Source organism: Drosophila serrata, unplaced genomic scaffold, assembly GCF_035046125.1.
Source record: "Drosophila serrata isolate PLE 108 unplaced genomic scaffold, ASM3504612v1 contig_116, whole genome shotgun sequence".
NCBI lineage: Eukaryota > Metazoa > Arthropoda > Insecta > Diptera > Drosophilidae > Drosophila > Drosophila serrata.
In genome coordinates, this window is record NW_028257014.1 from 490704 (window position 1) to 505017 (window position 14314).

A 14314-nucleotide genomic window follows, 5' to 3' on the forward strand; every position below is an offset into this window, starting at 1 on the left:
GAAAACGAGCAGGGAAAAATACATTTTATTTGTTTTTCTCCACTGGCCGCAATTGAATAAAATGTCTTCCTCTAATGGCAAGTGAAGGGGGAAATAACTGTGGCCACAGGATATGCCCAAAAATGGCAATCCTCTATTTCTATATTTTTCAATAACTTCAATATCTTAATCAGATACTTAAAATGATTATTTAAAGTCAATAACTTAGACACAGTCTAAAGAATCATAACGTTTTCTTTTTATTCTCTTAATTTGTCCCCTATTTCTATTCCAATGTTCACCTCTTAATCACTCTTTCTTAACTCTTGCCAACTGAATCGTAATCATCATTTGGCTGGCTAAAAACTTTAATTAAAGACCGAAATCCAATTGCTTTTCCTTGGCCAAGGCGAATTTCAATTAAAACTAATTGAAAGCCGCATAAACTTGGTTTAAGTAAACAAAAACCAGTGCAGAGTCAAAGCAGAACTTTCGCGGTATTCTGCAACCACGAAGAATAAATCGAAGGGAGCCCAGGATCTCCCCTCCGTTTTTAATTCGTTTACGTTTATTATTTATTCCAAAGAAAGGAAAAAAAAACAAGGAACCAAAGAAGCTGCAGAAATCCGTCGTTTAAATTTGTTGTCTCCACCATGTTATTTGTCTTTTCGAGCATTTCTTTATATACCATTTGCATTTGCTTATATATACGGATATTTATGTACTATATAGCTCAAAATTCTCATTTCTCGACGGTTATTTTATTTTTTCCGTGGCTCTGGCTGGGAAAATTTGCATAACGAAGCAGCCACAACAACAAATAATAGTAGCGCCTGGAAAAGTGGGCGTGTAAGTCCGACTGACTGACTGGACCCAGAGCAGGGCGGGCTGTCAGCTTTCAAGTTTACTTAGTTGCCAATTTGAGGAGCGTTGAAATTGTCCAGCGATGTGTACCACCAGCAGGAGCACCTCCCCCACTTTTCTAATTAGTTTTCCAATTCAAAATATTTCAGGGGACACTGGGGGGAAAATCCTTAAAGCAATTCCAATACCTTGTCATAAAATATCTCTCTTAAGCCTCCAAAATCGTTGTCATCTTTAAAAAGTAGACCAACAAATCTGTACTGTACCTTCTTGGCGCTATTTTAAAGCCGAGTTGTGCATTCGTAATGAGCCAACGGATTGACGTCTGTTAAAGGGGGACGAGAACGTGGTCCATAAAACCTTAATGACTTTCAATTTGTGGCACATTAGACTGAAGCAGAAACAGACACAGATACAGATCCCAAATAACAAGAGCGAAACATGTGTAACACCCAAAAATAAACGCTAGAAGTGCCCGGGGCCTCTCCTTGGCCGGGTTAATTAGCATTTCGGAAACGTAAATTGAATTAAGAACTCACCAAACAAAGTGTAACTGCTCCAGTTACGCGTGAGAATTTCTGGCAATTTCTAAAGAAAAGGGACTTGGACTTGTGTGCGCATAAAATTTCAATTTTCACAATCCACAAAAAACGAGAAATAGGGGGAACCTGGCGCGACACATTCCCAAGGTAAGCTGCTCAATTGCAGGCCAATAATCATAAAATTTAATAAACACATTCTCGGGCAGCCGCTGGTCGCCGCCGACGGTTACTAGTCACTAGTGAGTAGTCAGTAGACACCCCCGGGGGTTGGCTGCAGTGGGCAGCAGTGGGTTAATGTATGCAAAACGCATTCAAATTTTATGTATCGCCTTGGAACGATCTGTGGCCGAACCCAGAGCCCGAACTCGAACCCTCACCGAACTCGCCATACAACATAATTCGCCAGAGACTATAGGGACGGAGGAGGAGTTCCAGTTCCAGTCCCAGTCCCAGTTCCGTTGTTATCTTCCACGGTCTATTGGCCCTCGTGGGTTCCATCCATCTCGCCATCGCTCCATCTGCGAGGGGCCTCTGTGCATGTAAATTGCATAGTTTCGGACACTTTGGGTCACCTAATGAGGGCGACTCGTCGTCGTCGTCTTGGTCCGTATCCATCTGGATCTGCGTTTAGCATGGGAAATGAGCAGAACTCCGTGGCAGACAAACAACTGTCCACTGTTTTGCTCTGACATACATAGTTCTGTTATTCCGGACAAAAAGGAGATCGCAAAGGTGATCTGATCTAGTTTGGATTGTGGTTTTTGAGGTGATTCTATAGGATTTTGTTTTAGGAATATAAATATCGGGAAATACTTTGATAAATAGTTCATGAATATTAACACTGATTAAAATTATGAATGAATTATGTGCGAAATTGTTGTAGGCTCATGTTTATTCAGTACGAGTAGGTTTAAATAATATTCTTTAAACTCTCTAGTTAATAAACCTACTTTACTAAAAAACCTCTTTGCCTTCGTTATTAATATTTTTATTTCATGTTCAAGTTTCAATAAATAAATTAGTTCTGAACTTAAGTGAGTCTCAGAATATCCTCCCATATGTGCCAGGACATTTGTCTTTCGTACTTTCCCTTGTCCACTTTACGGGCAATTGAACTTTATGAACCGCAAATCGCATCAATTATATGATGAACTCTCCGCTCTTTCGCCTTCAAACTTTTCACAACTTTCGCGGGGCTTCAACTCGAGAGTTTCGCCAATAAATCAAATTTGCTGCAAGCCATAAAAATGCCAAACATTAGCACAACAAAAAGGACACTTCTAGGAGCATCCCCAAAAAGTCGTCCTCGTCGTAAATCTCGGAATCACTTGTCGCGATTGGAGTAGCGAAACCTCGGGATGGTGCATTAAATTTTACGCAATTTAGGAGGCTTCTCCATCCCATTTCCTCCTCCTCGGACAGGACAGCAGTAACAAAGGATAACAACGAAAAATTAGGCACATTTGCGGTTGAGGTTTGAGGGTGACTCTCAGGGAGTTTAACGCTCTACGCATCATTCCACTTCATTGGCGACTTTTGTAACATTTGTTTGTGACGTTAATTTATACAATAATCGTGACAAGGACCCAGGGACAGCGACTGCGACTGACAACGGCAGAAAAAGAAGAAGTCCTGCCAAAGATTTCCTCTTCGTGTACATCCTTTCTAATAGATATGTCCGAGAATATTTTCATATGCAAAAATCCACACACTGACTCGCCTTTTTAATGGAATTTTAATGTATTTGTGTTGCCTTTTTACTGGACACAGGGATTTCCTCTTACTGTTTTTTTTTTTTTTATTTATTCTTTTTCATTTATTCTAAATTATATTCATACAAATGTTAAAAGTTTCACAGCCACATTTACATCCCACACTCGTGGGCATGAATATTGAAAAATGTTTCCTCCGACTTTTCCACAACTTTCATTACAAAACGCATCCATCCCGCCTCGGCCTCATATGGAAAAACTTTTCCCAACCCACCAGCCTTCGTCCTTTTTGGAATATGAGTTGTTAAAAGCCAGGCCCTGCATATATTAATATCCCAAAAGTGTGAACAGGTACGAGTATATGTATGTATATAGGTGGGCCGAGGGAGGGATAAAGTACAAAAAAAAAGTAAAACACATTAAAATTTTCATGGAAAATGTCATCAACAAAAGTTTTGAAATGCAAATAATTTGCAAGTTGCTGCTGCTGCCTGCCAGAGTGCTCTCCGGGACCAGACAAAGACTCGGCCAGGACATGCAGGACACACACATGACATCATTTGATATGCTTAGCAGACGCGGCTCACACTCGGCTCACTTTTTTGGGCCGTCCCGCATTGGAATTGCATTTGAAGAAGGCATTTATCAAGGATTTCCCAGGCAAATCCCGTCTGATCGATTATGATGGATGTGATGTCCCTGCATGATGGGAAAAAGCGGCTTTGGCGCCTGCAATTAAAATTCAAATAGATTTCAAATATCAAAGACACACTGGAATATGTATTCAGGACGTGGTCGTAATGATATCTGGACGTGATTTCATTAGCTGGTGCTCAATGGCAGGATGTCTGCCGATTGCATTAACCATAAGGCTTTGGTTCACAAAAAAACATGGAAAGAAAAGGCCTTGTTGAATATAATTCTTCTCGAGGACTTCGAGATTTTTGACTACAGAAATACCCGAATGAACCAAGACAAATCCTGTTTTTTTTCGCTGTGTAAAAATGTGATTTCTTGAGCTTTGCTGGCCTGCACTCGAGTGTCGCGACGTTCGCCATTAAAACATTTGCCACGCTCACTTGGCAACGTGGACAGCGTGGAGTGGCAAGCAGCATCCGAATCAGGAGTGCCACCAGCGCCAGAGTCCTTCGAGTGGGAGCAGCAGCAGCAGCAGCAGGAGCTAAAGGACAATTGCGATAAAAATGGCGTCTTAAGTCGAAACCCCCAGCAGTGCCTGGAAGTCATTAACTCAGCTCGAGGGCTTTTATCTCGCCACTTGAACGCATCTCAGCCCCGGGCTTTAGCCTCTCCAAAGACAGCAGTCTTAGCCTCCCCCTTTACTGTTTGGCATTTTCCCCATTTCCTCATTTCCCATTGGCAGCGCCATTTTCCTCTTAGTCCTTGTTAATTTCTATACGACAATTACACACGCAACTGATAAGCAGCAGAAAAATCCACTCAGTCCCAGCTGGAGAAGATTAAAAAGCTGAAGCCTGGAAAAAGTTTTATGGCTCCGACTGAACGGAGCCAACATAAAACAGAAGTTGTTAGAGTGGCCAGCAAAACTGCGAGGAAAATTATTTATTCTAAGAATAAATATAAATATTTCTGGGAATTCAATTTAGATATATTCATCGGCACTTTTCTCAAAAAAATGTATCATTATAACTTATTTTTCTTTATTTTTATGCATTTTGAAATTCTTGTACCTTTATAATACCCATTTTCTACAAGAATATACAAATATATTTACATATTTAAATGAATACATAAGGCGACAATATTATATGTTTATATTATTAAATTTTGTTTCAATTTTTCAAGTGCATCCCTTAGTCTCCACTTGTCTCTTGATCTCCGCCATCCCTTGGCTTTCCATCAACTCCAACTCACATGACTCCTTGGAGGCATTAATCTTGAAATTAATTGCTGACTTGTCAACAAATTTGGCAAGCATTTTACGAGCATACTGCCATAAACTAGAACAAGCCGCAACCCCCTGTATAAATTTTAGAAACCCAGAAATAAGGAAAATCCAAATCTATTAACTAATTAAGAGGGACAATGAGCGGGGGATCGAAAGCTATAAAATTAAATCACGCATCGCCATCGACAGCTATCAATTAAATTGGTGTTGAGGCGTTGTTCGAACAAGCGTGTCAATTATTTTAATGACACTGCTGCGAAGGGGATGAGGTAATGGCCACTGGTCACTGGTCACATTAGAATGCACCCCCGGGGAAACCCGGAATCCATACAGAAATTGGGGTGTGCAATGAGGCGTTGAGGTGGCGCGATGCAATTTTAAACAATTTGTACAATTTGTTAAGCAATTTGCGGTTGATTTTTGGGACACACGACAAATGAAAACAATAAATTAAATGGCATATGTGGGTGATATTCGAGGAGAGGGATATAATTTCAAAGGGGAAGTTTTAATTGCTTATTAAAACTGCTGCAGAAAGATGGAGAACATGCTGCATCTTGCTTAGCATATAAATTGAAAATTTTGCAACAATGCAAATTTCCCAGCATAGTTTTTCCTCTTCTTTTTTTGGAGAGAAACTTAAAGTTTTCGAGTGGCGGCGAGAGAGCTTAAGACCTGGACAGAGGCAAGCCTTTCTGTTAAATTAATGCAGTTTTATCTGAGCCGATTTGCATAATCGCTGTCAACTCGGCAGAGACGCAGGACCCTTGCTCCTGCTAGGATGTGGGAAATACTCGCTCTACTCCTCTCCTTGTGGCATTCATGCAATTGACACACATCATTTCACGCACTGACGCCTTTCAATAAACCGAATTTATCACAAGCGAACAATCTAAACGGAGAGGAGGAGGCCAGGATCAAAAAGCAGGAGCAGTCAACAGGGCTTTAAAATCCTTCATATCCCTCAGCATATTGAGAGACCCGAACACAAAACAGATACAAGTGTAATCAGTCAAGCGTATTGTCAGCCGCCGAATGACATCATCATCGCTCCCTTCATTCTTTTTTTTCATATATTTTATTTTTCAGAGCCAAATCTGCATATCAAAAAAAAAAAAAAAGAAGAGGAATCTTTACTGAAATAAAATAAAAGCAACCCAATTTCGCTGCCACAAAAGGGTTGCTGATTAGAGTTCCCTGAACCATGAATGAGCTGCGGTCGTCGTTTATCAAGCCATCAGCACAAAGGTGTGACTGAACCCGGGTGAGGAGGAGTGGATTACCACCCACAACCACCTCTTGAGAACCCAAAAACCAAACCGTAACCCGCTTCCATTCCCAGGCTTTGGCAACCATCTGAACTAATTCCAGCAGCGCCCAAAACAGAGACATTTGTAAATCTCGACGCGTTCTGTTGATGTTTTTAATTAATTTTTAGCTTGGTTCAAGAGAGGGTTCACTTCAGGGATTCTCCCTTTTTCGGTTGCCATATAATATGATAAACATGTTGAGGTGTTGATTTGTGATCCGCATTAATTTGTCAATCACAAGTCGTGCGTTTCGGCTGGGGAAAAAAGTTGCCTTGCGATTTGTGGTTTTATTTTTTTGCAGAAAGATTCGATTTTGTAGATAAAAAATCAAGGGAAATTATGAATATATTATAAGGGGTTTCTATAGGCTTTTTCACACTTATACAGTTATTTGTTATACAGAATAATATAAGTGGTATTCAGTGTCGATAGAGATATATTATATAGAGAGTCAAGGGACTTGTAGTATGTTCTTTTTAAGTTACTAAAATTTCTCATTTAAATTATAATAAACTGCTCAACCAATTTAAGTGTCATATTTCCTCGATTCATAAAGGAATCTCCCAGCATAATTAGTCTGTCCAGTAGACTCTTAACAATAGTAATCGACTGGCTAATAAGGCAAACACATCGGCAGCTGCACCAGCGGCTTCAGCTTCTCCAATCAATCAACATTGCATTGATTCATAAGTCCCATATTACAACACCCATTCGTCCGTCCATTCGGATATATTCATGCTATCCGCAAGTTGTACTCACAACAATGTATGTCCTTCGCTTCCTGGGATGCTTGCCGTGGCTTTTTCTGCACATTCTGGACATTCACGAAATTGATTTCATTCACAATATGCCACGTTTGCCTCATTAAATCATCACTCAGTAACTATCAGTGTTCGATGGTAAAAATCAGTCGGAGTGCTCAGAAAAATGCGGCCTCTGCGAGAGTGGAGTAGAGAACAGATCGAATTAATTATGAATCAGAAAACAATGTAATTACATGAAATCCGATCGATGGAAACGGAGACCCAAACAAACAGAAGCCAGGGAGAAAAAAATCAACAGAAAACCAAACCCAAGAAAATGCAATTGACATTTTTACAACGTCAGAGAACAGCAGGGAAAGTTCGAAAAGAGCCGGAGAAACATGACAAATATCTGTGACAATCGACTGATTGTTGTTGCCAGCCATCCCGGGATCGTTCGTGTATATATATGGGCGATATATGCGATATATAACCCCCCGATAACCCGTTCTGCGCACGCGTGAATGCCACTGAGCCAGCGGGAATTGTCTGATGGCGCTAAACGGCCTGTTGGGCCATCTCCTTGCCATCTCGATGGCACCGATTCCCGGTCGCCGTTCTCCGTTCTCCGATCCTGACTACTGTGCTAATAGCCAGAGATACCCATCGCAGCAGGGGGACCTTTTTCCTAGGACTGGCTGCCTTGGAGTTAACCCCAAAGGGGCGGCAAAAATAACCCGAATGAGCTCCGCCTTTTCCGCATTAGTTGGAAAATGACAAAAAAGAAAACTTGTTCAAGGGATGTTGGTAATTTAAATGTTTAAGCAAGCGTAGCTTTAAAAATGTTGAAAAAGGTTATAGATAGTCACATGAATTAAAGGTTACTTTAATTCATTTTATGCTTTCATTAAATATATTTATACCCTTCAAGGAATTTATAATTTCAGTCAGAAGCATAAATATTTGTGAAGGAGTCGTTTCCGGCCCCATAAATCATATATATTCTTGATCAGCATCATCAGCTGAATCTAACTAGGCATATTTGGAAAAACATTTTTTTAAATAAATTTTTTCAAAATTGTATACAATTTTTTTTGCACTGTTGGCATTTAGAAAAATTGTCAAAAATTTTAAATATTTTAAATAGTGAATTTAGGTATGCAGATTTATTAACCTTTTAAAAACTAGCACAGAACGGTTTTCCGAATCAAAATGAATGCTTTTTTTATATTGAGTTTTTTAAGTTTTGATTTTTAGGTCAAATTTTCATTTACATTTTATATGTATAATTTTATTCAACGTTTTGCATTTTTTAATAATCGTTTTAATAATCGTTTGTATGGCAGCAGGAGTCCGATTTTCATAAAATTTTAAACAAAATTCTAGATTAATATATAATAACTATGCATTAAATTTGAAGAAACTCCGTTGAAAAATGGAAAAGTTATAATTATTTTTTCTTAAAATTTTCCGATCGTTCCTATGGAAGCTATATACGTGTATATATAGTCCACCGATTCGCCATTCTTCGACTTATATACCACCGACATTATATAGAAGAATAACTCCAAAGTTTCATTCAAATGGCTAAAATTTGTTCCAAAACAAATATCGCACATCTGTGCGTATGATTCTCAACTAGTTCTAACATCCCCGGAACGAAGTGACTTCTGCCGGCAAAGTCTCAGAAATGTTTTGTGTTACAAAAATTGCAAGTCATTGTTTATTAGTGTTCAAAGTTAGTAACTAAACATACATACTTACTGGTCATAAGTACTTACTGTTCAGAGTTACTTAATGTTCATTGGTACTTACTGATCAGAGTTACTTAATGCTCATAGTTACTTATTGTTTATAGTTAAATTAAATATCAGCTCGCTGCTCCTCTCTGCCTCTCCCCCTCTCTCGCTATGTTAATCGCTCTATGTTAATCTATAGAGGCAAATCCTACTCTCCCACGCACTCACACTCACTTTCTATGCTCTTCTCTGCTCTTCTCTGCTCTTCTCTGCTCTTCTCTGCTCTTCTCTGCTCTTCTCTGCTCTTCTCTGCTCTTCTCAGCTCTGCTCGGGGACTATAAATAGAGGCGCTAAGGGCGCGCGCGCCTCAGTCTGTCCTAGGGGTACCTAGTGTTAACATCTCAAGTCATAGTGCAAGTGATCACCCTTTGAACCCAAAAATATGACGTGGCCAATGAAATACATCTGGATGACCAGGAAGAAGCTTACTTTGGATAAAGTCACCCAATCTTGGTCACTACACTGGAAGGAAGTAAACAATGACGTGTCCTTTACTGCGGTAAGTCTTAATTATGACATTTATTTTATTTATGAAGAAGCTGTAGGTGGGATTAGGCCTAGTTCTAGGCTCCGACTTATATACTAGTTAAATTATATAGAAGAATAACTGCATAGTTTCATTTAAATAGCTTGCTCTTAAATTTGTGCCAAAACAAATCTCGCACACCTGTGCATATAATTTCCAACTGGTTCTAACATCCCCGAAACGAAGTGAATTCTGCCGGCCTAGTTTTAGAAATGTGTTAAGTTACAAAAGTTGCAAGTCATTGTTTATTAGTGTTCAAAGTTAGTAACTGATCATACATACTTACTGGTCAGAGATACTTACAGATCATAGTTACTTACTAATCATAGATACTTACTGTTCAGACTTACTTACTGCTCATAGTTAATTACTGATCACAGTTATTTACTGATCACAGATACTTACTGTTCAGACTTACTTACTGCTCATAGTTAATTACTGATCATAGTTATTTACTGATCATAGTTACTGGTCATAGAAACTTACTGGTCATAGATACTTACTGTTCATAGTTACTTTCTGTTCAGAGTTAGTGACTGTTAAAAGATATTTACCGATCCTCTACTAGTTAAATTTTTTCTTCTTTTCTCTGGCAGTTATATAGTATTCCGATTTTCATAAAACTAAAAACAAAATTCAATGCAGTAATAAAGTCATTTCCGAAACCATTCGTTCGTGTGTATACCTTAAAATTGAATTTATTTTTAAACAAAAAATTGTACAGATGTACAGATCTTGGCAAAGGTAAAATAATCAGATTTATTTAAATATAATAGTGGTTTAATGCTTTAAATTCAAAGGTGTTTAAGGATTTTGTTATATCTTGGAAATCATTCTATGAAAATATATATTTTGCATTCTAAAGCCATTTAAAAATTCTGTATTAAGAAACCCAGTAAAATTTCATAGTTTTACGCAAGCAAGTTCCCTGGGTTTCAAGTGATATTTTCCAATCATTTTTGCGCATTTTGCACGTTGATATTTTTATGTTTTGCCTTTTTTTTGCAATTCGAACTGCGCATGGAAAGTTTTTCTCAGCTCCTCCTATTTTCAACGCGCGAATGGCGAGGCGCACACCCTACACACCCACACACACGTATACACTCGGAGGAAAGCTTACAAACACACAAGCAGATAGAGGCGCCCCTCACATACGGCAGCAGCTTCGTCTGTTTTCGTAGCATACTTTTAGGTGGTGGCTGCATCTTCGTCAGCCACAAGTACATAGAAAGCAGCCTCGTTCGTCTTTTCCTTATATACTTCCCTACATATGTACATATATATTTATTTATTTACCCAACTGTCACTGCAGCACCACGCCCCCGCCCCCATACCCTCGTATATGTATATATTTCAATTTGTCTGCAACTCGAAATTGCTTTTTTGTGCATTTTGTCAAATGAATTTTGCACGTCGCTCACAGGAATTATTTGGAATTTGTTTGCATCTGCCGGAGAGCTTGCCTCTACTATTTCGTTGATTTATACACATTACAACATATATACATATATATATGTGTATATATTCTGATATGTACATATAGATATAGAGTATAGAGTGCCATAAGATATGGGGAAAGGGGCACTAAAATTCTTATCTCGTCGCCAAACTAATTTTGTGATTGCATGCTGCGCGTCTCGTCTGCTGAGAGAGAGGAGAAAATGCTCTGAATTTAAATTGGATTTTTGCGCACATTAAAATGCATTTTCCATCGGCGGCAGGGGGGAGTTAGTTATGAATGCATATGAGGCACTCCAAGAGGCAGTGGGTGGGGGGGAAATCCTCCCTGCACTACGACTACACTAAATGTTTACGTTTCCTGAGCGTCAAGCAAACATGGCAAACATTTAGCATTGTTTTTCCAGCATTTCGAAAATAATTGCTGACATTCCTTGCCATTCCGAATGGAGCCATAAAAAGCCAAGCCAAGCTCACCTCACGTGACGGTTAGCCACAAAACACAGCGAAATATAAAGAAAAACACACAGAGACAAGGGGATAAAATGGTGGAAAAAAGAAAAAATAAATATAAAATGTAACGAAATACTCGTAACGTGGCCAGAACATAGAACATGGCTAATTCTTGCATGACAATTTCACATTCATAACCCTTTTTGTCGGCCCTGTCCGTTGGTCGTCGGCTCCGGCTCAGTTTGCCAGTCTTCCGTCTCATAATTATGCTCTGTGTTTGAGTTTAATGTAGGGTAGATTAACAAGTCATAAGGCTTAGGCAAAATTACCACTTAATTTTTTAAATATAACATTTACCTACAGTATTATAAATAAATGGAGAAGTACAGACTAGTTACCATTACGTTATGGCAGAAAAACTATACATTCTCAAACCATTATCAACATCATAACCAAGTTTAAGTTCCTCCGTCATTTCTGATTTTTATAAAGAGAATAATATTTCCAGAAATAAATTTATTATTTTACTCAATAAATTCAGAAAGTTTCCCGATTTGTCTTTTTGACTTAGTTAAAATTTTTTTGGAAATTTTGTTTTGTCCAAAAAATAAATAAAAATTATCGCTAAGATATCGAATTAAAGAATGTGAATAAAAAAGTCGTATTCAATCCGATTCGCATTCAAAATGTAAAAAACTGAAAAGGTATACAAAATTCGGTTTCCCAAAGCTAGCTTCCTTTTGTTTTTTCTTGTATATCCTTGGCATTTCCACGGCTATTTTGTAAGCCACGATTTGCGATTGTTCACTTCGAGCGCTCTGTTAATTGTTAATTTTTATGGTCTGGCAATTGCCGCAATAACAAAAGCAACCAAAGAAGAGATAAAACAACGGACCAGAAAAAAGCACTGGAAAATAGAGAAATTAAAGAATGGCTTCTGGCTGGTTTTTTTTTTTTTTTGGGTAGAGCGAAAGCCTATAAAAACAATTTAGTAAGCAATAAAAATGCCGAAAATAGCTTCAAATTGAATTCGAGCCACGCATGCAACGTTCGGTTTCCTATTCTATATATTTATCTTAACCTTATTGATGGTTGAAGGGGATATCTATTGATAAAGGGGGGAGTTGGCCAATTGCCTGCCAACACCCACGGCTCAGGAAACATCAAAAAGCGAGGCCATTAAAGGCTTCTTTTCCCACATTTTCCTTTTTTTTGCCTTTACTAAGCCGCCTGCCAACCCTTTCACGCACTTTCGCAGCTTGAACAAACAGGGAAGAGCAGGGTTGGGGGTTTCAATTTTAAAGTAAATATTTGCCTCTAGGGTGCTTTTGATATTTATTACCTTTCCAAGGGCTGTGGCAAAGGGAGATCTCTCTGGTCAGTAAATAGTGAGGACATTAGCCTCGAGTGCTGACCAACCGAAAGCAATTTGCCACTTTTGTTAATGGGCCAAGGCAATAAATTTGGGAATTGGAGAGAGGTCTTTGGGGGGTGTTTGGCTGTCAATGACTGCGATCTCACCCGTTAATTCAAATAAATTACAATAGTAGTAAAGGGTACAAGTACAGTAAAAGTACAATGAGAATGTTAAGAGTCAAGTTATTTAATAAGGAACACTACAAGACCCTCTTAAAAGTTAAAAAATTCCAGAGAACTCCATGGTGATAAAGTGTGAGTCTATTGGAATCTCAGCAGTTAATTCAAACAAATTACAAATTGCAATTATGCCGCCCCTTCAAAAGGGAAAACCCCATCCCCACCCATATCCGACATTCGACCCACAGAAAATCCAGAAAAGTCAGAACGGACAGCTGACAAATGACTGAAAGACCGGGAAAGAGGGCGACATTAAGCGATTAACTCGTTGCGGCCCAGGTTGGAAATGTATCTTGGGGCAACTTAACATATTGTTAACGTGGGCAAACGGCTTGTTCTGGAGCAATCCCCGAATGTCTTAAGGGGATTTCAGTGTCCTTGCCTGATGATGCCTGATGTCCAATGACATGCAAATGTATGCAGATCCAAGCCTTTTGTCATGTCAACGCAGGCAAATCGACAACCAAACCAAACTGAACCGAACTGAACTGAACTGAACCGAGCCGAAAAATGCTTCTAACCAAACTCAAAGCTCCAACTCGTTTCTTGCTTGCCAGCAATTTTTTCTTAAATCTGCGCGCATGTTTTGTGTGGTGTATAAAAAATGCAAAATAAATGCGTAAATCTCTAAGCCCAGGGGTGGAGGAAGAGTGAAGCTGGGCAAGAAAGGGTCCAAATGTGTCTGCAAACTTTTTTTTCTTCTGCAGGTGCCAGAGGTCTCTTTTGTCTGCCCGATTTTTGCAGACGAGTACGGGGACAGCTACGCCACAGCGACAGTTCATCAACTTGACTTGTGATTTCCGGTTTGCGTTTTATTTTCTCTACTTTTGTTACTTACTTTAAAAGCGGATTAGGCGGAGACAAACGCCCACGGTGGCATCAGCATATCCACAGCCACATCCACAGCCACATCCACATCCACATCCACATCCCAGTCGAGGACTTAGTTAGCATGTCTGATGTGGGTACCTTCTACATACAAGACGAAAGAATGTCAAGGTGGAATCAAGTCAATGATGTGAGCGTAAGGGAGCCTATGATAAATGTTCCATAGAGAAAACCTTTATGGTTTCAAAAACTGGGGAAGATTGATTGAAATTTTTAAATACAGTACAAAGCGTTTAATAAAACACATTCTTTTGAATATTTTCAAGTATTAAAGACAGCTCTTTTTAAAAAGCGAAATCAAATCCTTGAATACAGCGCCCTCCTCTGCGATTCTCATAGTATTTACTTGCTTCACCCAAGCCAACAAAAAATCTCATAGTTTTTTTCTGGGAATACCTCCATCTCTGCTTGGATCCTGAACAGCTGCCGCAGCTTGTTTGGAATTCACACATCGAGAATGGCGCTTAGAAGGCAGTTGCTCCAACCACTTTCCACCTGAGCCAAGCCGCACGACGAT

The 14314-nt window shown here is 39.1% G+C and overlaps 1 protein-coding gene across 2 annotated transcripts in view; it reads left to right on the top strand.

Annotated features, from left to right (window-relative positions):
* tow (target of wingless repressor) overlaps positions 1-14314 on the top strand; it is a 54044-nt gene that overhangs the window by 19024 nt on the left and 20706 nt on the right. For both annotated transcript variants that reach the window (XM_086825880.1, XM_086825890.1), the window contains exon 2: positions 9139-9375. The gene's annotated coding sequence lies outside the window, so the exon portion shown is untranslated. The remainder of the gene's footprint in view (positions 1-9138; positions 9376-14314) is intronic.